The sequence below is a fragment of the Leptodactylus fuscus genome, chromosome 1, assembly GCF_031893055.1.
Source record: "Leptodactylus fuscus isolate aLepFus1 chromosome 1, aLepFus1.hap2, whole genome shotgun sequence".
Taxonomy (NCBI): Eukaryota; Metazoa; Chordata; class Amphibia; order Anura; family Leptodactylidae; genus Leptodactylus; species Leptodactylus fuscus.
In genome coordinates this window covers 7,549,667-7,576,189 of record NC_134265.1, presented here as the reverse complement: position 1 = coordinate 7,576,189, position 26,523 = coordinate 7,549,667, and the positions used below count along the sequence as shown (strand labels likewise).

At 44.4% G+C, this 26,523-nt stretch overlaps 1 protein-coding gene across 1 annotated transcript in view; it reads right to left on the bottom strand.

The window, feature by feature from the left end:
- The window catches only part of LOC142201847 (uncharacterized), a 174,408-nt gene that overhangs the window by 140,701 nt on the left and 7,184 nt on the right, over positions 1-26,523 (bottom strand). The window lies entirely within an intron of this gene.

Here is a 26,523-nt window from a genome sequence, read left to right as displayed (position 1 = left end):
TCCAAAGCTGTAATTGGCTATGCTGAAGCACGTGACTCCATTCATGTAAAGCCGGAAGGCTTATGTTATCATTGGCTGTTTCCGACCACGTGACCAGAAACATCGGAGGCATACACCGTTATGGAATATAGTCCGTATAGAGGTTATCTTATAAGTATTGTCGGAGAGCTGTGATGGATTAATAGTAAGTAAAAGATCGTTCATAGAGGACTATATAAATCATCTAGTATATTGTTTGCCATCTAAGGGATTTATGCTGCGGGTAAATCGAAAAGACGCATTTAATGTGAATAGACCCGAAATAGGTACAATCTAAGGAAACAAGGTTGGAACATCAGTATAATCATTTTTTAAGATAAAATGGGATTATGAGTCCAGGTTGATGCTTATGTGATATGGCTTTTTAGATTGTGCTTTTCCTCTTTTGTATGTGCTGATCATTGTAGATTGTGAATTGTGGGAAGTACTTCTTTGGATTGAGATAAATGTTTATAGTGTGTATCCAGACATATAATCTTATACTACGAACTCCAGGTGATTTGGATTAATAAGATTGGCCGGAAGCTCCCACCCTGTTGGGAGACTATATCAACTTAGGCCTTAGCGATTTAGTTACGCTCTGAGGAAGGAACTAGACGTTCCGAAACGCGTCTGCGTTTTTTTAGGGGTTTTCTCTTTACTTATTTTTTTCGTTACATCAATTTTTTGGTCATTTTATGATGTTAATACAATAAAAGTTATATTTTAAACAGAGAGCTGCCGGACATCTGTTTTTCACTTGGATTTAAATCACGTTGCCCATGACAACCACAGATGGCATAGGCAAGGGGGAAATCAAACAGTACCCACCCACCCTTAACTGTCATTGTGTGTGATGTGGGGAGACCTCCAAAAATTACTTTTGTGGCCCCTGAGGTGAGCCCTTCCAAATTAAGATAGAGGCCCTTAAGCCGAGCCATACAAAAATTACTTTTCAGGCCCTTCGGGTGAGCCCTCCCAAACTTAGCTTCAGGCCGTTGAGGCGAGTTGAGTCTTGTACCAGCAGAGTGTTCGGCCCTTGAGGTGATTTGAGCCTTGTAATTGCAGAGTATCCGGCTCTTGGGATGAATAGAGCCTTGTCGGAGCATAATATTAGGCCCTTGAGGTGGGACTTAATGGGGTGGTTTTAACTTCATGTTGGGGTGCTTTACACTGGTGGAGATGCAAATCCTGGGTCAATTCATTGGCTGCGCTTATCGGTGATGATGCCACCGGCTGTGCTGAAGACCCTTTCAGAGAGAACACTGGCGGCAGGGCAGGACAGCACCTCCAAGGCATAAAGCGCCAGTTCCAGCCACAGGTCCAACTTCAACACCCAATACATGTAGGGCGCAGAGGGATCGGAGAGGACAGGACTGTGGTCGGCCAGGTACTCCCGCAACATGCGCCTATACTTTTCCCTCCTGGTGACACTAGGTCCCTCAGTGGCGTTAATTTGGCAAGGGGGTGCCATTAACGAGTCCCACACCTTGGAGAGTGTTCCCCTGGTGGGTGTGGACCGGATGGCAGTTGTTAGCCTCTTGGAGGGACTCTCCTCTCTGTCGCCAGTGAGGGTTGCTGGAAACATACCAGTTGCTTGTGGCAATCATAAATGCGATTGGTCCTCCTCTCTACCGGAATGAAAGACGAGATGTTATTTTTATACCGGGGGTCGAGGATTGCAAAAATCCAGTATTGGTTGCTCTCCATGATGTGTACAATGCGTTTGTCACTGGAAAAACAGCCCAACATGAAGTCAGCCATGTGTGCCAGAGTGTTACTTGGCATGACTTCGCTGCCCCCACCGGAAGGGTCACTCTCCATTTCCTCCTCCCCATCCGCGCTGAAGCAATGGGACACACTAAACTTCCCCGCTAGCCTTGTGTGTGAGAATGACATCATCTGCAACTTCATCCTCCTCCTCTTCCTACATCATTCGAAGCTGAGATGCTGACAGGAGTGTGCTCTGAGTATCTAGCTGTGATGGGTCTGCTTCTATACCTGATTCCTCAGTGTGCAATGCGTTATCTCTGATTGCGAGTCTCGCATCACACAGAGGAGTGGGATGGTTACGCTCACTAATGCGTCGTCACAGCTGACCCTCTTGGTGGACTTCTCAAAGACACGTAGGATTTCACATAAGTCTGCCATCCATGGCCACTCAAGGTTGACAAACTGAGGGAGCTGACTGAGGAACTCTTGGGTTTTGTAGATGGTACTCCATCAAAGGTCTCTGCTGCTCACACACCCTGCTCAACATATGGTATTTGTGTTTGAGTCTGGCAAGCTGCAGAGCCGCTACCATGCATGGGCCCAGCTGCAGCGGCGAAAACCACATTGCCATCTCCTCTAGGATGGCTTCGCTAACCTCGGGGGCAGTGTGTTTTCTGTCACCCAAGCTGATAAGCTTCAGCACGACCTGCTGACATCTCCCCACGCCAGTGCTGCTGTGTTTCCAGCTTGCAACTGGGGTCGATGTTACGGTGGAGGAGGAGGGTTTGTAAGAACCCCTGCCAGGAATCTTGGACAGGGAGAGGAGGTAGGCCGCCCCAGTTTGCGACCTTGGTCCCAGCCTCCACTACATTCACCCAGTGAGCCGTGAGTGAGATGTAGCGTCTCTGTCCACATGCACCTGTCCACGCGTCGGTCAAGTGGACCTTAGTGCAAAGCGTGGAACTCAGGGCCCACCTGATGTTATGGGACACATGCTGGTGCAAGGCGGGGACGGCACACCGGGAGTAGTAGTGACGGCTAGGGACTGCATAGCGAGGTGCTGCAGCTGCCAACAGGTCATGGAAGTCCTGAGTCTCCACAAGCCTAAACGGCAACATCTCCAGGGCCAGCAGTTTGGAGATGTGGCCATTTAAGGCTTGGGCATGTGGGTGGTTGAGCTGTACTTCTGCCTGCGATTAGGGCTGAGCCGATCTTGACTTTTCAGGATCAATTTAGAAATCCGATTTCTGATCATTTTTCATTTGAACCCGATCTCGATCCCAATTCCGATCCCAATGCAAGTCTATGGGATTTTTTTTATTTATTTCTAAGATCATTTTTTAAAAGCAAAAAAAGGTACCCAAAAACACATACATACACACAAGTTCTTAGAATGCATAGAAATAGCAAGGGAACACTTAAATGGCCATAAAAATATTGTTTTGTAATCACTACACAGCGTGGAGTCCAAAAATTGAAGCACATGAGCCTCTGAAAAATTGTAACTTAAAAAAATAAAAAATATGTGCAGGAGGAGCTACAGAAAATCGATGATACGTTTTTTAACAACATCGATTTCTTTATAATGCCAATGGTGTGTTATAGCCCTTCTCCATCCAGGACTCGTTCATCTTTATGAAACTCAGGTGATCGACATTGTCAGCTGAGAGTCTTGTCCGAAGCTCCGTCACAACACCACCTGCAGTGCTGAACAGTCGTTCTGAGAAGACACTAGCTGCTGGACAGGAATGTAACCCCAGGGCAGACTGGGCAAGTTCAGGCCACATTTCCATCTTTGACACCCAGTAGTCCAGCAGGAAAGACTCTTGTGGTAAGATGTCTATGTGCGTTTTCATATAGTCATGCACCTGCAACAAAAAATGCTGTCTCCGGTCTGATACCTCTACATTTAATGTTGCTGTAGTTGGCCTCAACAAAGACAGCCAAACACTAGCCATTATGCCCACACTTCCCTTGCAAGAGGCTGTGCTTCTGTCTCTGGGACCACCACGGCGTTGTGAAAGTTGTGCAGGAGTTGGAGATGATCTTGACTCACTGCTTTCTGTAGGAAATGTGTCCATTACGTCGTCCAACAGTGTTTGATGGTACATATCGATATCCCTATAAGCCTGTGGAGTGATGGAAATGAAGCCCCGGAACTTTATCCCTGAAGCGAGGATCAAGTAGGGTTGCCACCCAGTATTCAGGATCTGCCAGGATGTTTTTAACACGTTTATCTTTCAGAACACAATTTAGCATGAAATGATACGTGTGCCAATGTACCTAGTGGCGATTCATGACTGTCCAACTCATCTAAGCGGACTATAGTCTCTTCTGCATCCCCCCATCCACGCACAATACCTGTTGACTGGGACTGCTGGAATGACTCCACCACAGTGACATCAATCTCCTGATCCAAATTGTCCTCATCCTCCTCCTCCTCCTCCTCTGAATAAGTACCCACAGAGGCTAGTCTGTGACCCAGTCTCCAAACATTGCCTGATCCGTCCAGCCCTGGAGTCATGGCGGCCATGTTGGTCTTCCAAGTACTGGCTGTCTTCCAAGAAAATATCCTCTTCCTCCTCTGCTGCACATGCCTGATCCCTCAAAGTTATGAGACTGTCCTTTAATGTGCACAACAGTGGCACAGTCATGCTGACGCTGATGTTGTTTGCGCTGACCACTTTTGTGCAGTATTCCAGACACTGAAGAACCAAACAGACGTCATGTAGCTGTGCCCACTCCACAGCCATAAGATGGAGGTTTACTGGGGCAACGTGTACGTCGGGCTCCTCTTGTCATCATAAGATCTATTACTGCTGGCTTCTGTTCAACAAACCTCTGTAACATATTCAATGTCGAATTCCACCTGGTGGGGACATCACATATGATCCTGTGAACGGGCAAGCGGTGTTTGCGCTGAAACTGAGCCATGAGAGATGAAGCTACCTTGGACCGCCGTATATGGGCACACAATGTTCGTACTTTGTCAATCAGGGGTGCAAGATCGGGATAGTGTTTCAAGGACACTTGCACCACCAAATTGAATACATGTGCAAGGCAAGGTATATGCGTCAATGGGAACAAATTCAGGGCCGCCACCAAATTTCTACCATTGTCGTAGAACACGTTGCCTATTTTGAAGTCTAGCGGACCAAACCATAACTCAGTTTCAGCAAGTATAGCATCTTTGATGTTTTCAGCAGTGTGACTCAAACAATTCCCCCAAACCAATTAATTTGAGTACTGCTTGCTGCCTTCACCCGCTAGCACGCCGATACAAATTAGGTGCATTTCCAGACCCATGATGTGATGGAGGTTCTGGTGTGGAAGTCATTCCGTCCCCGAAACTCTCAGGAAATGAAGTTTCCAAATTAGTTGAAGGGGAAGTTGGAACCCCCAATGAATTCGGAAGGACCCTCCTTCAGGTTGGAAGAACAGACGACAAACTGCTGTCCATATTCTGACAAGGATCAAAAATGTTGACCCAATGTGCGGTCAGAGATAGGTAGTGGCCCTGCCCATGCTGGCTAGTCCACGTGTCTGTTGTCAAATGCACACATGCACTAACAGATTGCTTTAGGGCAAACTTTATCTGTTGCTTGACATGTTCCTGCAAGTCAGAGACAGCCTTTCATGAAAAGTAATGGCGGCTGAGTACAACATATTGGGGCACAGCATGGACCATGAGGGAGCAAAAAGCATTTGATTCCACAAAGTGGAAAGGGACCATTTCCAAGGCCAGTAGTTTTTAAATGCTGGAGGTAAGCAGCTTAGCACGCTCATGTGTGGCTGGATAGGTTTTTTTTCCTTTCCAATACTTGTTGGAAAGCCAGAAAGAGAGGAACATGGAGCAATTGGCATGCGAAATGCAGATGTGGCTCTTTGGCCAGTGGTTCCTGTAATTCTTTTATGCTAATTTCTTGACTGTTGTCCAGCACTGCTGCCTGGCACACATGAAGTTGGTGTGTACGTGGCACTGGCATTGGACAAGTAGGTTGAAGAACTAGCCAAAACTCAAGGTGGATCAACGTTCACAGGCACATCCCTCTCTTCACTTTCTTGTTCATTATATATTGTACAGATTTCAGATGCCTAGGCATAGCATTTGTATTGAGGTGCCTAGTGTCCTTTCCTCGGTTAAGTGACTGCTTGCAAGTCTTGCATATCACCCTCGTTGGGTTATTTTCATCTTTGGTGAAATATAACCACACAGTTTGTTTGTAGCCTTTCTTTTTCAGGTTAGCAAGTTTAGGCGCTTTGGGTCGCAGAGTGCCAGCAGGAGAAGCGTTTACTGGTGTGCGTGTTATAACTGGGATTTGTGCATTAATTGGAGGACGTTTTGGTGGCACTGGCAAACGCACTTGAACCTCATCATCAGAACTAGTTCCCTGATCCTCTTCACGTGGCGACCAAGTTTTGTCAACATAGCCATCATCCACTGGCTCTTCTGAACCATCTTCCACACTAACACATGGACTGGCCTGAATGATGGTGAAGGAGCCGCATCTGGAATTTGTGTTTCATCATCGTCAGATGGCAGCAGTATGTCTGGGAACTTGGACACTGAATGATCAAATAATGCAGCAGATCCCGAAGCTTCTGCCAAATTTGTTGGACAGGTTAATTTAGAAGGGGGTGAACTGGATCCCCATTTAACATTTGGCACAGCAGATAACCCAAAGGTTCGTTCAGTGGAATATGAGGAGGAATTCCTTCCAGAAGAAGATGCTTCAATATATGAAGTAATTAGTTTTCTGAGGACTGGCTTATCAGCATTCAGAATACCGGATTCGCCGCACACACGCAATGCTGACGTCTGTTTTTTCCCTTTCATGGCAGGTGGTTGAGCACTGGCCAGAGCATGACTGTTGGGTCCTTTTACTTTTTTTGTTTTTGATAGCATGTTTTTTTTAAGAAAAAATGGTTTACTTTTTTGGCACAGGTATGTATATCTCTGAGGACAGGACTGCCTATTGGATTATAGACAGCCACTGATTGTCAGGAGTGGATGTATACCTAGTTGGCTAAGGTATATATATATCTCTCTGAGGACAGGACTGCCTATTGGATTATAGACAGCCACTGATTGTCAGGAGTGGACGTATACCTAGTTGGCCAATATATATAATATATATAGATATAGATATAGATATATCCCTCTGAAGACAGGACAGCCTATTGAATTATAACAGCCACTGGTTGTCAGGAGTGGATGTATACCTAGTTGGCTAAGGTATATATATATATATATATATCTGAGGACAGGACTGCCTATTGGATTATAGCAGCCACTGGTTGTCAGGAGTGGATGTATACCTAGTTGGCTAAGTTATATATATATCCCTCTGAGGACAGGACTGCCTATTGGATTATAACAGCCACTGGTTGTCAGGAGTGGATGTATACCTAGTTGGCTAAGGTATATATATATATATATATATATATCTCTGAGGACAGGACTGCCTATTGGATTATAGGAAGAATATGCAAATCTGTCTTCCATGATGTAATTAGGAAGTCAGCTGCTGCCTCAGTGTTGCAAACCAATAGAGGGCGCTCACTGGAATGTGCAAGCCTGTCTTCCCTGATGTAGTTAGGAAGACAGAATTCCAGTGAAATAACCCAATAAAGGCTGCTCCCTTTAGGCCGTTTCGATGTACTTGCATCTCATCAGCTCGATGTAGAGAGGACTATAACCTGGTAGAGGTGAGAGGCTTAGACAGGGTTAAGGGGATATTGTCACTCTCACCATATAGTCCTCGTTGTACCCTGCACCCTGATTAATGTTGCCATCAAGCTAGGGATTGTGGATGAGTGCAATGCTGGCTGCCCCTCACCAGTAGGCATTGGATCTGCAGTAGCTGGACCGTGGCCTTGGCCCCCAGCTGCATTTCCACGCCCCCGTCCTACTGCGCTAGCCTTACACATTTCTAGTACACGTATATAACTGGAGATGGGCAAGGTATATAGCGCTCAAATACCTCTGCATGTTAGATGTATACAAGCGTACTGTATAGCAAGTATACACCTTTCTTACAACAGGTATAGGTAAGGAGATGGGAAAGGTAAATTGGGGGAAAAGGTTGTACGGAATTGGAGCCCTAACAAAGGCTTTTGGGAAAATTAGTTGCAAAAAGATTGCATATTCAGATGGTGTATATACAATCTTCAAGCAGTGGTAGATCTAAGTTTAGCTCTTATAAGAGCTGTTGGTTTAAGATTCCTGCCTAATTAATGCTATTTCCTAGCTAACTCTGGCAGAACATCTGTCCCTGTCAAATCCACAGTCGCATCTGAACCAAAACTGACACCCACTATTCTTATAAAGTGGAGGTCACCTGATTTAGCCAATCAATGACTGTATACGTTTTCTTTTCAATTCCTACGTTGTCCTAGTTCCTGTCCCACCTCCCCTGTATAGTCATTGGTGTAAAAAAAAAGCACCAGGGAATCAAATTTTTACTCAGTTTACCGCGTGGTATTCGACCGAGTACAAATATTTCGAATACCGTAATATTTGATCGAATACCTACTCGATCAAGTACTACTCGCTCATCTCTAGTACTGACAATAGCTGCAGGTCTGTGAGAAGCCGGATAAACATATTAGATGGCGGCTCAATGACACCGCCCATGTATATAACCATATAATACTGCTGGATACAACAAGACTGACCACAAGGACTTCACAGCCCGTCTACACATCATAGGGAATATCTCCATCTACCTGATCATCATCCTGTGGAAGAAGAGGACTGGGACATCTCTCCGGTGTTGTCCTCTTACTGGATCTACCTGTAGGAAACACAGACAGGGACTGAATTCATTCTGTACATACAAATAATGGAAGTCCATGTGTATATAGTCATGTCTATTACCTGCTGATGTGAGGGGCTGCTGGTCCTCCATCATCACCTCCTTGTACAGATCCTTGTGTCCTTCTAAATACTCCCACTCCTCCATGGAGAAATAGACAGCGACATCCTGACACCTTATAGGAACCTGACAACACAATGATACAGTCATCACCCCGACCCCTCCAGTTACTGTATAATGTCCCAGCATTCCCAGCAGTGTCACCTCTCCAGTCAGCAGCTCCAGCATCTTGTGGGTGAGTTCTAGGATCTTCTGTCCATTGATCTCCTCCTGTATCAGGTGGTGAGGTGAAGGTCCTGGGAATGGGCTCAGGGTTCCTCTCGATCCATCAAATACAAGGGTCTGACAGCGCCCACTAGAGGGCTTCTTCACTACTGTGTAATCCTGGTTATGGGGAGACACATTAATAAATCTCACTACATACATGTCCAGAGTCCATCACCTCTCCAGTCATATCATCTGTTATTACTATAGATAAGAATGATGTCATGATGACATCATCAGAATCTCTCACCTCTCCAGTAAGCTGGTAGATGATCTCTAGGGTGAGATTTAATAGACTTTCCGCCATCTTGTTCCTGTCTCTTTCCATCCTTGATGGATCAATCAGGAATATTCTCTTATATAGAAGATACAGAGAGGATTCTATATTGTAGGAACCTGAATGGAGAGAAGATGAGACAATGTAATCGCTACACGGAATCCCATGGAATAAATAGAAGAGTTGAGTCCCATTATTATCACCACCTCCTACTTCTGACGTCGGCAGCGTGTAGTTCAGGAAGGAAGTGACTTATAGTGATAAACACATGAGGGAAGGGGAGCAGGAAACACAGCCCACTATTTCAGGAGGTAGTGCAAATGCAAGCATGAACCAAAATCAAGATGTAATGTCCATATATGCATAAAATCCCACATTTAAGAGTAAATTGCACAGTTTAAACTCCACAGTTACGCTGGGTTCACACCTGCGTCTGGGGTCTCCATACTATGGTTTCCGTCTTCTGCATGGCAGAAGACGGAAACCATAGATCGGGTCCGGCCGTGCGCAGCGGTGAGCGTTTTAGGCTCTCCGCCGCGAAACCAGATTTTTTTATCTGGACACAGAGTACTGCATGTCCGACTCTGTGTCCGGATTATAAAACCCGGTTTCGCGGCGGAGAGCGCAAAACGCTCACGGCCGCGCACGGCCGGACAGCTTTCTCACCCATTCAAATGAATGGGTGAGAAAGTCTCCTGCAGGCTTCCGTCTCCTGCATCTGTTTTATGCAGGAAACGGAAACCTGCAATAAGGACCGACGACGCAGATGTGAACGAGCCCTTAGGAGTAATTCAAATGTCACATAAAAGGAATTTCTTCCAAGGAAAACCAGCAATCTTCAGGAGAGAAAAAAAAAAATTTTGTACATATTTTTTTTTTAAAAAAAACAATCTGTAAAGAATAAACCAATGCCGATTTTTATATAACTGAAGATTGCTGGTTTTCCTTGGAAGAAATTCCTTTTAAGTGACTTGTTGTGGGCCGGCTTGGTGGATATATAAGGTGTGTGATAGGCTGAACAGAATCTCATTGGGAGTATTGGACCATCCTCAAGCGTACTGGCTGAGGGGTGTTCGGTGCTGCCTGGGGTGTTGCAACTCAAATTCGTTCTGGAAGAACAAAAACCTGATGCCGAACAGCCCAGGAGGCTCCAGCAGCTCTAGTAGAATGAGCCGTGCTACCCACTAAGGAGGGGAAGAAACCCTCAAGAAGGTGAGGAAGAGTCCAAAGATACGGAGCTGACACTTGTAAAGATGACACTGACTTTCCCTGCAGCTTCAGTCACAACAAGTGATGGTTCGTCCATCGATCTCTTGGAACAGCCACAACTGTCACAGATAGATCTCCCACATTTCTGTCTGGACTACAATCTACTGGCCATAGAGGTGAAGACACTCGGCCCCTGATATTACCAGCACACTGGAACTAACTGTACAGTCCTCCCTGACCCTGACAGAAGAGGAAGTATTACAGCCTAGTACGCAACGTGCAACAACAAGTGACTAATGCAGAGGAGAAAGTGGCCAACGGGAATCTGTAGGTTTGTGACTTACTGAAATGAGCAGAATCTTACATGATGGTATAGAGGACGTAGAGAATGGGCCCCGCTGTAGGGACATGAGAGGAATGAGTGTCCCGGAGAATGTTCCATCCAGAGATCTTGTAAAAGTATTCACACCCCTTGACGTTTGTCACATTTTGTGACAACCACAAACTTAAATGTATTTTCTTGAGATTTTCAGCGATAACACAAAGTATCAGATAATTGTGAGGTGGAAGGAAAATGATAGAAGGTTATTAACATTGTAATCCAATAAACATCTGACAAGTGTGACGTGCAAAAGTCTTCAGCCCCCTATAGCAATACTTTGTAGAGCCGCCTTTGGCTACAATTCCAGCTACAAGTCTTTTGGGCTCGGTCTCTACCAGCTTTGCACATCTAGAGATGAGATTTCTGCCCCTTCTTCTTCTTTGCAGCCAGATTGGATGGAGCGTCTGTGAACAGCAATTTTCATGTCTTGCCACAGATGCTCAATGGGATTTAGGTCTGGACTGTGACTGGGCCGTTCTAAGAGCAGAATATTCTGTGATCGAAACCATTCACTGGAGCTCGGGCTGGAGGTTTAGGGGCATTGCTGGAAGGTGAATCTCCTGCCCAGTCTCAGGTCTATTGTAGGATCCAATAGGGCCACAAAGAGAACATTATAGTGTGTGGGGGCCTTGAGGAGGACATTATAGTGTGTGGGGGCCTTGAGGAGGACATTATAGTGTGTGGGGGCCACGAGGAGGACATTATAGTGTGTGGGGGCCACGAGGAGGACATTATAGTGTGTGGGGGCCACGAGGAGGACATTATAGTGTGTGGGGGCCACGAGGAGGACATTATAGTGTGTGGGGGCCACAAGGAGGACATTATAGTGTGTGGGGGCCACGAGGAGGACATTATAGTGTGTGGGGGCCACGAGGAGGACATTATAGTGTGTGGGGGCCACGAGGAGGACATTATAGTGTGTGGGAGCCACGAGGAGGACATTATAGTGTGTGGGGGCCACGAGGAGGACATTATAGTGTGTGGGAGCCACGAGGAGGACATTATAGTGTGTGGGGGCCACGAGGAGGACATTATAGTGTGTGGGGGCCACGAGGAGGACATTATAGTGTGTGCGGGCCACGAGGAGGACATTATAGTGTGTGGGGGCCTCAAAGAGGACATTACAGTGTGTGGGGGCCACAGGGAGGACATTATAGTGTGTGGGGGCCATGAGGAGGGAGACTGAATGTATGAGAAGGCTGAGAGCGAGCACTTACCTCCTCGGGTACAGCAGCCGTCTGCTCACAGGACCTGAGATGATGTCACGTGTGTGGGAGGAGTCAAGGAGTCACATGATCAGGTCCTGCTGTTATCACTTCATCTGTGCAAAAGATACTATATCCTAATGAGTTAAAGCTTCTGTGATGATGTCACCTGTGTGGGAGGGGTTACAGAATCACATGACCAGATATTTAGAGGTCTCTGCACAGCCATCTGTGCGTGATGTGTATGTAGTGGAGCTGTCTGTGTGTGACGTTTCTGTAGTGGAGCCGTCTGTGTGTGACGTGTATGTAGCGGAGCCATTTGTGTGTGACGTGTATGTAGCAGAGCCTTATGTGTGTGACATGTATGTAGCGGCGCCGCATGTGTGTGACGTGTATGTAGCAGAGAAATCTGTGTGTGACGTGTATGTAGCGGAGCCGTCTGTGTGTGACATGTATGTAGCGGAGCCGTCTGTGTGTGACATGTATGTGTCAGAGCTGTGTGTGGACGTGTATGTAGAGGATCCGTCTGTGTGTGACGTGTATGTAGAGGAGCCGTCTGTGTGTGATGTGTATGTAGCGGAACCGTCTGTGTGTAACATGTATGTAGCAGAGCTGTGTGTGGACATGTATGTAGAGGAGCCGTCTGTGTGTGACGTGTATGTAGAGGAGCCGTCTGTGTGTGAGGTGTATGTAGTAGAATTGTATTATGGGTTATTATTGTACCCCCTCACAGTATTATCATTAGTACACCCCCAATATAATTTCCTGTTAGTGCCCCCACCCATTACAGTTGCCGGTAGAATCTTTCATCTTAATAACTGAATAAAGTTGAGTATTGTGTCAGAAATCTAGAACACAAGGATAGATAAAGAAGGAAATATAGTTTTATTACATAAAGAGAAAAGTGTTTGTAGTTTAACCCCTTAGCGACCGTGGACTCACTATTAAGTCTTGCGCACCAGGTACTTAGGGCACCAGGGCATAATACTACTAGCGGTATTACTAGTTGTTACTGACAGCGAACATCCTGCTCCATAACCTTCTGTAGGAGCTGAGCTCCAATTGGGGGTTTAAACCCCTTGGATGCCACAGTCAAATATGGGATTCCGTCATGTTGCTAACCCCCGTGGTGTGATTGGTGGATTCCAGTATCTGCAGCCCAGGGTCTGGCCAGTGACCCCAAATTGCCTGGAGTCCACTCGTACCTGGTTGATCCTGCCAGCGGTGGAGGAAGTCAGCCTATGTGTCTATAGTACTGAACCAGCTATCATTGTATCACTGGTTCCTACACAGACGCATGAATGAGTGGAGAAAATTTTTTCTATAAATCCCCAAATTCCCTTTTTATATAAAAAATGAATTATATTAAAAAAATAAATAAAAAAAATTAATAAGAACACTGTATATTCTGTATCGTCGCGTTGGAAACAATCTATAAAATAAAACTGAAATAAAATGTAATGTACACGGCGACCATTGGAAAAAACAATGGAAAAAAGTCATCCAAAAGTCTTATGTACCCAAAGGAGGTTGTCCCATATACTGTAAAATACGCCCTCAACCAATTCAGTCACCTGAAAAATAAAAATGTTACGCATCTCAGAAGATGGAACGCATAAAAAAAAACAAACAATATAAATGAGGTATCGCCATAATCGTACCGACCGCAGAATAAAGGTCACGTTACTTATACTCTACACTGCCAAATAAAATGGCCAACACAAATGCTACTGAGCATGCCCGGACCATTCTATTACTAGAGATCTTTACTACTACAAAAACATGGCCACCGTTGTAGTCTATTGTGCATGCTCTAATACAAAACCATTAAAACTTTATTAAAAGAATGATCGACAAGGCAAATAGTAATAACAGATCCCCCGACAGAAATTAAATGGGTAAAGATGGATAAAACCTACCGTATATACCAATGTACTAGTGGGAATAATAAAGTGACGCAATCATAAGACGCAAATAAGATCATGTAATAATAAAGTGTAATATAGTGTGTATGAAGGAGCAATACCTAATATAACAAATATATATACAATCAATCAATGATATACAGTATATCTATATATAACACTCAAATCCTGTAGTAGTCCGCTCTACACAAGTAGGTAAAAGAGCTCCACACACAAGGGATTGTGTTGAAAACAAAGTAAATTTATTCGTAGGGTATGAGTAAGTACTTTCAGTCTTATTGACCTTCCTCAGACTCTACATAACACAAAGAAAAACACAAAGAATAAGCACTTTGTTACAAAATCAGTAAACATAGACATGTTAACTCATCACATGTCAAAAAAATAAATAAAATAAATAAATAAAAATAAAATAAATAACACAATATAAATGACGTTTATACATAATGCCATGAGCAGTCAGATGCCAGGTATGTAACAGCAATGTGGCAGGAATTCAATGATCATATATATCAGATAAGGAGAACCATCAGATCTTAGAAGTATGATATACATCAGTTAAGGAGAACTGTCAGATCCTATAGACCGTCATAATGCAGAACATGAATAAAAAAGTTAAATGCATAGATGTAGATAGCATATATATGTGTGCCACAGTGCCCCCTATGCCTCAAATAAGATAATAAAAGTATTCACCTGATGATAGATGTAGAAATCCACAAATGGGATAAGTAATAGGCAGGTATTTAATGCACCTAATAAATAAAAGAATCCATTAGGAGTGTCTCAGTATGATGTAGTGAAGGTTCCTGCTCGTTGTCAGGGGTACTTACCACCCGTCTGTCCGGGCCCGCATGTAGAGAAATGCTGAAGCAGCTGGTATGCAGAGTTATGCTCAAAAAGTGTAAGGCACAGGCTGTGTATGGGCGCGTTCAGTGAGCGTCCCCGTCTGTGATTAAAAAGACGCGCCGATCCCTTTCATTGGGCCGGCGCGCGCATGCGTGGAAGCGCCGTGCGGCTGACGGGGCCAGGCGCATGCACAAGTAGGCCGTACGGCAAAAGCGATAATGCGCTTGCGCGCTCGCTCTGTACGGAGTGTTCCGTACTACACTGTGCCGTGTTGACGGCAATGGCAGCAACAGTAAGTGCGCTGAATAGAAGATCAGCCTGTCAGTAGCTAATGGGAAGACAGTCATTACTATTACCTCATACCCAGTGATGTGCGTTGTGTATTGAATATGGAATGCATAAGTGACTATAAGGGAGTAGATAGGATCAGAATAGAAAGAAAGATGAAAGGAAACTATAAGTGGATAACAGAAAATGAAGAGACAAGAGGGGAAGAAAATAACCAATGTGACATGAAAATTATGAAAGGTAATGAAATGAAAATTAAGGTATAAATAAGGAATAATACAAAAAGAAAGAATAAAAAGTAATAAATAAATAAAAAATAAAATAAAAAATAATAATAAAAAATGAATAAAAGAATAAAAAATGAAAATCTAAAAAATAAAAATGTATCAAAATTGCAAAAAAATATATATATATATAAAAAAATAAGGTTATTTTCAGAAAAAAGTTTTAATGGTTTAATTCCAATCAAAAAAAGGATATTACTTCATGCGGGACCCGGGGGACAGGTGGAGCTTATCCTAGCAGACCTGTGGATAAATACGAAAGTGAACAGAATAAGGCACAGGGAACATTGGGTCACTATTTGTACAATTGAATATGAGTATACAGAAACAGCTGGAACACCTCAAATAAAGGCCTGGATTTCGTATTCACGATTCATGCCCCTAGGCTCCATCGTTTGGAGCCTATGTATCCAATATGCTTCTTTTTTCTTAAGCATTAGGATTCTGTTGCCACCCCGTCGTGGGAGGCTCACCTGTTCCAGTACCTGAAACCTTAATTGTGAGACATTATGTCCCATTCTATCAAAGTGGGCTGGCAGGGGTAGTAGAAGATTACGGCAACAAATGTTTGACTTATGTTGTTTTATGCGGTCTCGCACACGTTGGGTTGTCTCCCCAACGTATGCGAGACCGCATGGACATTTAATCAAGTAGATCACGAAATTCGAGTTGCACGTAAAAAAGTCCCCCACTCGTATGACTTCCCCAGTCTGTGGGTGGTAGATTTTTTCACCTTTCAACATGTTCGAGCATTGGTGACAACCAAGGCACGGAAAAGTGCCTTTTTTGGGGGTACTTAGGAATTGTTGGCGTGGAACTCTACTTTCAGATCCAAGGTCCGCCCGTACTAATCTGTCCCTGAGATTTATTTTTTTTTATGATTTTTTTTTTAAATGTAGATTGTGAGCCCCACATAGAGCTCACAATGTACATTTTTTCCCTATAAGTATGTCTTTTTTTGGAATATGGGATGGAAATCCATGCAAACACAGGGAGAACATACAAACTCCTTGCAGATGGTTTTTTGCCCTTGGTGGGATTTGAACACCAGGACTCCAGCGCTGCAAGGCTGCAGTGCTAACCACTGAGCCACCGTGTGGCCCCTAATCTGTCCCTGAGATTTTGTGGGCGCCTATAACAGGGACGAAAACTATTTTGAAAGGCCGGAATCTCTGGGTGAGCCCTGGCCAGTAGTGGCCAGTGTTTTCTTATAATACCGTGCACTTTATACACAAAAGGGTGGTAGGTGTGCACCAATGTGATCCTGTTGTCATCCCTACTCTGATCGGGAGTGAGGCGTGTACTATCTGTGTCACCCCATCCAACTTGTCGCAATGTCTCAGATAACAGTTGTTGGGGATAGCCCCTGGCCCTGAACTTTTCCTCCATTTCTTTAAATCTCTGTTCCCTGATTACATGGTCTTGGACAATTCTTTTGACCCTACAGAACTGTGACTTTGGGAGAGATTTTTTAGTGGATGTCGGATGACAACTCTGATAATGAAGGAGACTATTTTTGTCAGTGGTCTTTCGGAACAAATCAGGACATAATGTGCCATCATCTCTTTTTGTTATCATGATGTCAAGAAAGCTGATTTTCCTTTCATCAAAATGGAGTGTAAACTTGAGCTCAGGCCAGACACTATTAATGGATTGGGCAAACTCGTGCAGACTGGATACTGCCCCCCCCCCCCCCCAGACACAAAAAATGTCATCGATGTATCTCTTCCAGGTCACAACGTGATCCTGGAAGAGAGGATTGGTGTATATATGGTTTTCTTCAAAAAATGCCATGTAGGCAATGGCGTAAGGGGGCGCGACATTCGACCCCATTGCGGTCCCGCGTTTTTGTAAGTAAAAGTCATCCTGGAAGAGGAAATAGTTTTCCTCTAGGATGATCTGGAGAAGGTCGATCGAAAGGTCAATAATTTGTGGGTTCACTCTATTTATTTCCAATAAATTTTTAGTGGCTCTAAGACCTTTCGTGTGTTCGATGCAGGTATATAGGCTGACAACATCGAACGTTACCAGCAGTGTGTCTGGTGAGAGTCCAGTAGTCTCCCGTATCAGATTTAGAAATGCTGAAGTGTCCAATAAAAAGGATCGTGTCTTTTTAACATGAGGTGTCAATATTTTTTCTACAAAGATGGATAGTGGTGACAGTACGGAATCACATGATGCAACAATGGGGCGTCCCGGTGGATTTATCAGGCTTTTGTGGATTTTAGGTAATACGTAGATCACCGGTGTGATGGGATCCTGTTTACTCAAAAAGTTGACTGTGTATGAATCAATAGTTCCATCTATACACCCTATCATTTCGGTAATCTTCTTGATCCCTAAGGAATTTCTTTCTTTTTTGAGCTTGTAAAGGTTGGTATCCATTTTCCCTTTTAGGGTAGGAAACTCGTCACCTGAACATGCTCCACGGAGTTGGAGTTCCGCCGCCTCCACCTGTTTCTGTAGAGATACAGAAACAGACGGGGACGCTCACTGAACGCGCCCATACACAGCCTGTGCCTTACACTTTTTGAGCATAACTCTGCATACCAGCTGTTTCAGCATTTCTCTACATGCGGGCCCGGACAGACGGGTGGTAAGTACCCCTGACAACGAGCAGGAACCTTCACTACATCATACTGAGACACTCCTAATGGATCCTTTTATTTATTAGGTGCATTAAATACCTGCCTATTACTTATCCCATTTGTGGATTTCTACATCTATCATCAGGTGAATACTTTTATTATCTTATTTGAGGCATAGGGGGCACTGTGGCACATACATATATATGCTATCTACATCTATGCATTTAACTTTTTTATTCATGTTCTGCATTATGACGGTCTATAGGATCTGACAGTTCTCCTTAAAGGGGCTCTATCAGCAAAATCCTGCTGATAGAGCCCCACATATGCGTGCATAGCCTTTAAAAAGGCTATTCAGGCACCATAAATGTTAAATTAAACTACAACCCCCCCCCCCCCCCGTTTTAAAATAATAACTTAAAAAAGAATGTTCTCTACTTACAGAACGTGCACCCTGGGCGGGCATTCAGGGTGCGCCGTCTTCTTCTTCTCCGCCTCACCTTCCTCTGACGTCCTCGGGTGCCGTCCTCCTCCGGCGCTTGCTCGCGGACACTGATAAAAAAAAACAGCCCGGGCGCATGCGCAGTAGCCGTAGTAGAAGCCGCGTGCTACTGCGCATGTGCCCGGGCTGTTTTTTTTTTATGCTTTAGGCTATGCACGCATATGTGGGGCTCTATCTGCAGGATTTTGCTGATAGAGCCCCTTTAACTGATGTACACTCACCGGCCACTTTATTAGGTACACCATGCTAGTAACGGGTTGGACCCCCTTTTGCCTTCAGAACTGCCTCAATTCTTCGTGGCATAGATTCAACAAGGTGCTGGAAGCATTCCTCAGAGATTTTGGTCCATATTGACATGATGGCATCACACAGTTGCCGCAGATTTGTCGGCTGCACATCCATGATGCGAATCTCCCGTTCCACCACATCCCAAAGATGCTCCTCTATTGGATTGAGATCTGGTGACTGTGGAGGCCATTGGAGTACAGTGAACTCATTGTCATGTTCAAGAAACCAGTCTGAGATGATTCCAGCTTTATGACATGGCATTGCATTATCCTGCTGAAAGTAGCCATCAGATGTTGGGTACATTGTGGTCATAAAGGGATGGACATGGTCAGCAACAATACTCAGGTAGGCTTTGGCGTTGCAACGATGCTCAATTGGTACCAAGGGGCCCAAAGAGTGCCAAGAAAATATTCCCCACACCATGACACCACCACCACCAGCCTGAACCGTTACCGATACAAGGCAGGATGGATCCATGCTTTCATGTTGTTGACGCCAAATTCTGACCCTACCATCCGAATGTCGCAGCAGAAATCGAGACTCATCAGACCAGGCAACGTTTTTCCAATCTTCAATTGTCCAATTTCGATGAGCTTGTGCAAATTGTAGCCTCAGTTTCCTGTTCTTAGCTGAAAGGAGTGGCACCCGGTGTGGTCTTCTTCTGCTGCTGTAGCCCATCTGTAGCCTCAAAGTTGGACGTACTGTGCGTTCAGAGATGCTCTTCTGGCTACCTTGGTTGTAACGGGTGGCTATTTGAGTCACTGTTGCCTTTCTATCAGCTCGAACCAGTCTGGCCATTCTCCTCTGACCTCTGGCATCAACAACGCATTTCCGCCCACAGAACTGCCGCTCACTGGATGTTTTTTCTTTTTCGGACCATTCTCTGTAAACCCTAGAGATGGTTGTGCGTGAAAATCCCAGTAGATCAGCAGTTTCTGAAATACTCAGACCAGCCCTTCTGGCACCAACAACCATGCCACGTTCAAAGGCACTCAAATCACCTTTCTTCCCCATACTGATGCTCGGTTTGAACTGCAGGAGATTGTCTTGACCATGTCTACATGCCTAAATGCACTGAGTTGCCGCCATGTGATTGGCTGATTAGAAATTAAGTGTTAACGAGCAGTTGGACAGGTGTACCTAATAAAGTGGCCGGTGAGTGTATATCATACTTCTAAGATCTGATGGTTCTCCTTATCTGATATATATGATCATTGAATTCCAGCCACATTGCTGTTGGATACCTGGCATCTGACTGCTCATGGCATTATGTATAAACATCATTTATATTGTGTTATTTATTTTATTTTTATTTATTTTATTTTTGACATGTGATGAGTTAACATGTCTATGTTTACTGATTTTGTAACAAAGTGTTTATTCTTTGTGTTTTTCTTTGTGTTATGTAGAGTCTGAGGAAGGTCAGTAAGACCAAAAGTACTTACTCATACCCTACGAATAAATTTACTTTGTTTTCAACACAATCCCTTGTATGTGGAGCTCTTTTACCTACTTGTATGACGGGGTGGGACCCTATCTCCACGAAATAGAATATCTGCTGGATCCCTGAATCCAGTCCGCTCTATACAAATCCACAGTTCTCGCCCGATTTTGGTGAAATTTGGCACGCCCCCCTCTCCACCCACAGGAGCAGAATACTGCGCACGTTACATCTCGCTAGGGTCCCCCCGTCATGAGATTGGGGCCCCGAAGTTAGGCCCTATACATATAATGGGGAAAAGTGAAAGTGCTGAGGGGAAAACAACAGTTGTGACTGACAGGGACGGATTATAGCGACAGCGCCAAATAGTTGCTGCTGAAGGGGCCGCACCACCACACACAACACACAAACACCATATAAACATCACACAGACAGCACACATACACCAATCCACAAGCACAACATCACACAAATACCACAACACGCCACACAAACACCAGACCACTCTAGACACACACAACACAAACAATACCCCACAAATACCACATCATCACCCCATAAATACCACATGCACACCACACATACACACACACGCATGCAAACACACTCAGATGGATGCACACTATGCACACGGACTAACTTAGCACATGTCGAAGTTGGACCTGTGGCTGGTACTGGCTCTTTACACCTTGGAGGTGCTGTCCTGCTCTGCCGTCAGCGTTCTATCTGAAAGGATCTTCAGCGCAGCCGGTGGCATCATCATCAATAAGCGCAGCCGTCTGTCAGCTGACAGTGCTGACCGGCTGACGCTGAGCAAAATGAACAGCCACTGGATTGACCCAGGATTTGCATGTCCACCAGTGTCAAGTACCCCAACATGAAGTTCCATGTTTGTGCTTCAACTCTCCTGTTCATCCTCGTTCTCCTCCTTCTCCTCCATCATGGTGAAAAATGAAATTTAAAAGCACCCCATTAAGGCTCACCCCAAGGGCCTAAAAACAAATTTTTCTATGGCTCACGTCAAGGGCCTAAAACTCTGCTGGTTAAAGGCACAACTCACCCAAAGGGCCAAACACTCACTCCGGTGGTGCAAGACTGAACTAACTTAAAGATTGGGTTTTCCTTGGCTATAAGCCATAATCCTCAATATTAACAGAACGAAACACTTGAAAGAGTTTTCTCTGTTTGTAATGACTCAATATAATATATGGGATCACTTTTTCAATTGAATTTAAATCCAGATCTCAGGATCTCTTAGGAAAATGAAGATGAGCTTGGATTCAATTCAAAGATGAGAAACTCATCCTTAACCCCTTCCCGACATCCGCCATAATAGTGCATGTCGGGTGTGTAACTATGGCGACCGCCCGGGAGGCGGGCGGTCACCGTAGCCATCGGGTGTCTACTGCTTTAAGCAGTAGACAACCGGCTGTAATGTCTCCGATTGGTCCCCGGACTTATCGGAGGCATTAACCCCTCCTGCGCCACGGTCAAAGGCGCCGGAGGCGCCATTTTCCCAGCGGCGCATGGGCACCGCCATTTTGCCGGTGATCGACGGCTCCTGGAGCATGCTCCAGGGCCGACGTCAGGTTGCCAAGACAGCTGGGAGCCTTTACAAGGCTCCCCAGCCGGTCTGCAACCTCTTGCTTTTGCAGGCTGGTCTATGCAGCCTGCAAAAGAAAGGATGATTTTTTGCAATGCATTAGCATTGTAATGCATTGCATTAGTGATCAGACCCCCTGGGGTTCAACACCCCTAGGGGGTCTAATAAATGCAGAAAAATAAAAATAAAAAGTAAAAAAAATATAAAAATATATATAAAAAGTATTAAAAATTCAAATCACCCCCCTTTCTACAAATCTATAAAAATATTTTTCCTGTTCTGTAAACGCCGTAGCGGGAAAAATAGTCAAAAGTGCCAAACCGCTGTTTTGATTCTGATAAAAATTTGAATAAAAAGTGATCAAAGCAATAACATTTCCCAAAAATGGTAGAACTAAAAAGTACACCCGGCTCTGCAAAAAAAGACGCCCTATGCATCCCCGTACACAGACGTATAAAAAAGTTACGGCTGTCAGAATATGGCGACTTTTAGAAAAAAAATTTTTTAACACAGTTTTGGATTTTTTTTAAGGGGTCAAAATGTAAATAAAACCATATAAATTAGGTATCCCCAGAATTGTACCAAAACACAGAATACAGGGGACATGTCATTTTGGCTGCACAGTGAACGCCGTAAAACCAAAGCCCGTAAGAAAGTCGCAGAAATGCATTTTTTCTTCAAATCCACCCCAGTCTGAATTTTTTTCCATCTTCCCAGGACATTGTACAGAATAATTAATGGTGGCATCAAGAAGAAAAATTTGTCCCGCAAAAATTAAGACCTCATATGGCTCTGGGAGCGGAGAAATAAAAAGGTTATGGGGTTTAAAAGGAGGGGAGTCAAAAACGAAAATCAAAAGATGCCATTGGCGGGAAGGGGTTAAAGTGATAACAAGATCCTGGTGATAGCTCTTACATACTCACAGTGATCTGCTGTTAAATACGCTGTCGGGAACGGAGATCTGCATAGGGATATCAATGCCGAACATCCTTCTCACCAGCGAATCGCTCCAGATCTGTAAGGGACCTGGACCTTTATCGTTGCCGCTGCTTGTAGATCGCTCCTTCTCCTCCTCTTCTTTGCTTCATTGTCTCGTCGGCATGAATGAAATCTTGCGCGTGCGCTGTACGCTCAGCCCGAAGCTGAAGTGACATTTTCTGAAGTTTTTTCCGCACCTGTGATAAAAGACTAAGGAACCATTATCAGCATTTATCTCCTGCCCATTACATGTGAGTCGCCCCGGCTCGGCCTATGTAGATTCACGGCGCGAGCAGGCCCGACACCGGGGGCGGCAGCGCCTTGAAAAAGGGGAGTTTTAAGCAAAAATGGATGAAAGAAAAATAAAGAAAAATAAAAGTTTGTCGTGACGCCAGTTGGGGTTTCGGCTTGAGGTGAAGCCGGGCACTGTAGATAGGGCCTCTGGGAATAGGTGGTGATGCAGTGCCAGATGTTATACCCTCCCCAACCAGGGCAGGTCCCAGGGCCAGATGATATAGGTGAGGAAAGGATGATTTCCAGGAGGAGTAATAGAGGATCGATGAAAGAATACAGTCCAGACAGGGGTTAACCAAACACTTACAGTTTACTTCTGTAGTCAGCAGGAGATACCAGATGTTACAGGAGGATTCACCTTGCTCCAGTATAGTGAGATGCCAGTCTTCCCTTTTACCACTAATATGATTCAGCCTTCTACTGCTGCTCAAACTCTCTAATAGGTTTCCTCTGGTCCTGGGTTCCAGGAGCTCAAAGGTTAATTACAACTGGGTAGATCACCATTCTGGACAGCAGGTAACGTGAGTTCTTTGGGATGCTGGATACACTCACTCCAATTCTGTATGTTACTGAGCCTCCAGGAATCTTGCATTCACTAGGCCTCGGTCCAGTGAGTCTCTCAATGTTCTTAGTGTTTCTCACACTAGTTAGGAATTGATGGTCCTATAACTGCAGCTCCGTGCCTGTGAGGTCTCATCTCACCTCTGCAGGTCTCCGGCCTCCTGTGCTGTTCTATCACACCATGAGGCTGCAGCACACACTGCACCTCCACACACCTGCTCCTCTCTCTTGCACACCCCTGCACTTTCTGATCTGGACCTGAAAGAGAGACCCTCTTCCAGTCTGTAGCTCCACCCCTTTTCTTAAAGAGATAATGGCTGTGGAACTTTGTGTATGCTGACAGGTTGACTGGATCTCACTATACCTTCACAGTACACAGTGTAGATCACATAAGATGACATTTGTAGTGACCCACTCTGTGGGGCGCTACACATGTATGTTAGTACAACCCTAATTCTAAGGAAGTTGGTACATTGTGTAAGACATAAATAAAACCAGAATACGATGATTTACAAATCCGTTTCAACCTATTTTCAATTCAATATACTACAGAGACTAGATATTTAATGTTCAAACGATTACATTTTATTGTTGTTTTGAAAATATTCACTCATTTTGAATTTGATGCAACATGTTCCAAAAAAGCTGGGACAGGGGCAACAAAAGACGGGAAAGTTGAGGAAAGCTCAAAAAACACCTATTTGGAGTATTCCAGAGGTGAAGAGGTTAATTGGAAACAGGTGAGTGTCATGATTGGGTATAAAGGGAACCTCCCCGAAATGCTCAGTCATTCACAAGCAAGGATGGGGCGAGGTTCACCACTTTGTGACCAACTGCGTGAGCAAATAGTCCAACAGTTTAGGAATAGAGATGAGCGAGTAGTACTCGATCGAGTAGGTGTTCGATCGAATACTACGGTATTCAAAATACTCGTACTCAATCGAATACTACTAGCTGTTTGAAGTTAAGATTCGATGCAGAACCAGCGTTGATTGGCAGAATGCTATACATTGCCAATCAACGCTGGTTCTTCTCTTACCTTTAGAAGTCTTCTCCCTGCGCAGCGCTCCCGCGTCCTCGTCCGGCTCTGCATTCACTCTGCTTAGGCATCGGGCCTGGGCAGAGCCGACTGCGCATGTCCGCGCTACAAGAAAATGCCCACCTACACTGTAAGCGGCCATTTTCTTGTAGTGCGTACACCAGAAACAACATTTCCCCCCATAGACTATAATGGGGCTCAAAACCCGTTTGAACAGTCGTACAGTGTGCGGTTGTTCGAATCGGATTTCGAACCTCGAACATTTTAGTGTTCGCTCATCTCTATTTAGGAACAACATCTCTCACCATAGAATTGCAAGGAATTTAGGGATTTCATCATCTACAGTCCATAATATCATCCAAAGATTCAGAGAATCTGGACAAATCTTTGCAAGAAAGCGGCAAGGCCGAAAACCAACATTGAATACCCGTGACCTTCGATCCCTAAGGCGGCACTGCATTAAAAACCGACATCATTCTGTAACAGATATTACCATTACATGAGCTCAAGAACACTTCAGAAAACCATTGTCAGCGAACACAGTTTGTTACTACGTCTACAAGTGCAAGATAAAGCTCTACCATGCAAAGGGAAAGCCGTATATCAACAACACCCAGAAACACCGCCGGCTTCTCTGGGCCTGAACTCATCTGAGATGGACTGATGCAAAGTGGAAAAGTGTCCATACATCTCTAATGGTATGGGGGGTGTTAGTGCCCATGACATAGGTAACTTGCAGATCCGTGAAGGCACCATTAATGCCGAATGGTACATACAAGTTTTGGAGCAACATATGCTGCCATCCAAGTCTCATCTTTTTTTAAGGGACGTCCCTTCTTATTCAACAAGACACTCTTAAGCCACATTCTGCAGTTGTTACAGCAGCGTGGTTTCATAGTAAGAGTGCGGGTACTAGACCGGCCTGCCTGCGGTCCAGACCTGTCTCCCATTGATAATGTGTTACAAATTATTAAACACAAAATACGACAATGGAGACCCAACTAAAGTTGTGCATCAAGCAAGTATGGTAAAGAATTCCATCTACAAAGCTCCAACAATTCGTGTTCTCAGTTGCCAAACACTTATTGACTGTTGTTAAAAGAAAAGGTGATGTAACACAGCGGTAAACTTGGCCCCGGGCCTCGTCTTCTATTGCCTCTGTCCCAGCTTTTTTGGAATTTGTTATAGGCATCAAATTCAAAATCAGTGAATATTTGCAAAAAGCAAATAAAGTTTATTTGTTTGAACATTACATATCTTGTCTTTGTAGTGTATTCTATTGAGTATAGGTTGAAAAGGATTTGTAAATCATCATATTCTGGTTTTATTTATGTTTTACACAACATCCAAAGTTCACTGGAACAAGGGTTGTATAAGGGTGCGTTCACATGATGTAAAATGGAGCGCAAGCCGGCACGTATACGCGTGTCAGCATTTTGCGAACTCAAAAAGATCCCATTGATTTCAATGGGAGTTAAAAGCGTATACACCGCGCTATTTTGCGCCCGTAATTTTGCAGCCGCAACAACAGCAACACTCCACCTGTGTTTTGAGGGAGTTAGGGCTTATTGTAAGGGACAGAGTCCTGTATGTATCCCTCTTGAGATACTTTCCGTTCTCGTAGCTGTCTCTGAAGTACACTGACCGCAAACAGCGGAGTTACGTCACATTATATGCCTGAGGGCAATTTTTTACATTTTACTTTTTAAATATATCTAATAATATATAAATCTATAATTTATTGGATACTCCCCTGGAGATATATATATATATATATATATATATATATATATATGTTTCCAGTCTGTGATATGTTAATGTCGGGTATCTGGCATATTTGGTATGGACAGTGAGTCATTTGCCATTATAGGTATCCCAGATAAAACTAACCTCGCTCCATTGTGTAATGGCAAACAAATTGGATATTGGCCTTAATC